Consider the following 2,765-nt stretch of genomic DNA (forward strand, 5'->3'; position numbering starts at 1 on the left):
TCATTCTGTAGTTCTGAAATTTTGAATTTTGTCTGCCACCCGCCCCTCTCCACCCCCCCCCACCCCCCCGGCCCCTGCAGAGTACAAACCTCAGTTTGGTTTCAGTCTTTTAAATAGGGGAGTGTGTGCTGGTTGTTTCCCTGTTTGCTCTCAGATTATTCTCCTGCCTTTTTCTTTTTCTGTGTTATACAGCAAGAAACTACATTTCCCAGACTTCTTTGCCAACTAGCTTCAGGTAGGTTGGAGAGCAGAAGGAAGGCGGAAGCTAGAGTAGCTGTCCCTTTCTTGGTCAGCTGCGGATGGAACTCCAGCAACACCCTCATTTGCTCTAGCTGCCACCAAACAGGTCTTCCCTCTGTGGTACAGACTCCTGGCAGGTCTGGTAAGCCTTCTGTTCTTCCAGCTTTCATTGGGTGACACTGGATTCTGGGCTCTAGGAAGACCACGCCTCCCCTTCTCTCCCACCCTAGGGGCCACAGAGGCTTCTTCCTGTTGCTCAACTCTCTCTTTTATTTATAGCTTACTTGATATTCCTTTACATCTGTTTTGATTCCTTTACATCTGTTCTCTTACTACTATAACCAGTTTCCTGACCTGGATCAGTTGTTTAACGGAGCATCCATCCATATCTGTAAAGTGGAGAAAATAAGACCCAATGCAAAATGTTGTTGAAGGAATCCTATACTATCCCACAGTGCTCTCAAGTGGCTATATGGGACTGACTAAACACTGAAAGATCCAGGCTTCTGAGGTAGAGTCTATTTTGTTAATACACAGCAGTTAATTCTTCAGCGCTATGGACCAGTCCCAGACTAATGAGTACCCACAGTTTAAAAACAGTGGATGTGATTAAATTAAGCCATTTTGCAGAAAGGAAGCATGAGTTGGTCCTCAAGGAGAGGTATATGTAGGTGACTGGATACTTCCTATCACAATGACTCTGGATATATGGCCTAGCACATTACCATATTAAAGTTTACAAGAATGTCAAAGGAAAAAAGAAACAATTAACTTTTTCTACATGGCAGAAAACTTGGCTACCCCAGCAGTTTTACACTGTACAACTTTAGCTCCTGGAGGGAAATTATGTCATCTTCTTATTGATCTACAAGTCTAAACACCCCAGACAAAAGACTGTGTTGACCACTTGCTGATCAATAAGCCATGGCTGGGGCTAGTAGGTATGACTCATGCTGTATTGAGGAGGCAGCTCCTAAGGAAACATTTGGAAAGAGTGGGAAGGCCAGCCAGTTCCTAGAGAAGGAAAAGGGATACTGGAACAGGAAATTTCATAAGTGTTCATTAAAAAGTATGGATGAGGTAAACAATAGAGTCTACAAGTATAAAGATAATGACCTAGCCTAGTAGAGTACACAAATTGGGGAAAAAAAAAAGAAGATGGTGTTGCAGAAGAAATAGAATTTTCAGTGAATGGCAGATACAGAAGAGGAAGAGTCAAAGACAACCAGAAGGTTTAAAATCTGAGTGATGGGAGCTCCTGGGTGGCTCAGTGGGTTAAGTGTATGACTTTGGCTCAGGTCATGATCTTACGGCTCTTGGGTTTGAGCCCCGTGTGGGGCTCAGTGGTGACAGCTCAGAGCCTGGAGTCTGCTTCAGATTGTGTCTCCCTCACTCTCTCTCTGCCCCTCCCCCACTTGTGCATGTGCACGTGCGTGCTCTCTCTGTGTCTCTCAAAAATGAATAAACATTAAGAAAAAGAAGAATCCCTTTCTTTGAAAAAAAAGTTAGAATCTGAGTGATGAAAGGAATATTTTGCTTAAACACTTATGTAGTGCTTATGACATGCCTAGAACTATTTTTAAGTACTTTATAGAAATTAACTGATTTAATCCTTTTTTTTCTGATTTAATTCTTAATAACAACCTACTGTGGTAAGGAAAAAAAGGCGCAAGGAGGTTAAGCAACTTGTCCAAGACCACAGTTAGGTGGCAGAGTAAGACTTCAGACCTAGCAGGCCTGTTATAGAGTAACAAAACAGCAGTGGCAGTCAGACTTATATGCCAGACCATCCAGGGGCTGAGAAACAGCTTCTGATGATTGCTGCCATAGAAGATAGAACAAGCATCTTTTCATGACTCATTTACCTTGAATGGGTTACTGGTCCATTCCTGAATGGGTCATTGTAACCAGTGTGATAGGCTATATACATGATTAGCTAATATATATCAGGACTGGGAAAATCCTACATAAGCAACAAGGACTGACAAGGGATGAGAAGGAATTCCCACAAAATAAAAATTTGGTTGCTATTGATAGACGATGAGGAAATAGAGGTTGGTGACAAAAATAACAAATGTAATACCACAAAAAAGGAAACAAAGTAGAGGATTTTACTCTTAGAAGGGACAATAGAAGCTACTGAATCAGGAGAAGAGGAAATAAGAGAGTACAGGATGGACAAGAAAAAAAAATGAAAGCATGATTTGGGGTCTTGCTGAATTTGCTGGGGAGATTTCACCAGGGGCCAAGTGTTCTCCACTGCAATTGTTGGACCAAGACAGAAAAACCCTGATCTATCACTGTTCTGTGGCCCTGTTTTTTACCTCTATGTTGTTGACTTGGAGGACATACAAGTTGACCCTGAAGGTGAACCCTGTATCTCTTATGTTGAAACGTCTTTTCCTTCTGGCTGTCTTTTTTTATCAGTGCTGTGTTTAAGTGGATTTATTTTTACCTCCATGCTTCCTTTCATCCTCACTTTGAGCAGAAAATCAAGAAGTAGGATTTTCATAGATAATCCCATA

The sequence above is a fragment of the Herpailurus yagouaroundi genome, unplaced genomic scaffold (assembly GCF_014898765.1).
Source record: "Herpailurus yagouaroundi ecotype Mexico unplaced genomic scaffold, PumYag 186, whole genome shotgun sequence".
Classification (NCBI taxonomy): Eukaryota; Metazoa; Chordata; class Mammalia; order Carnivora; family Felidae; genus Herpailurus; species Herpailurus yagouaroundi.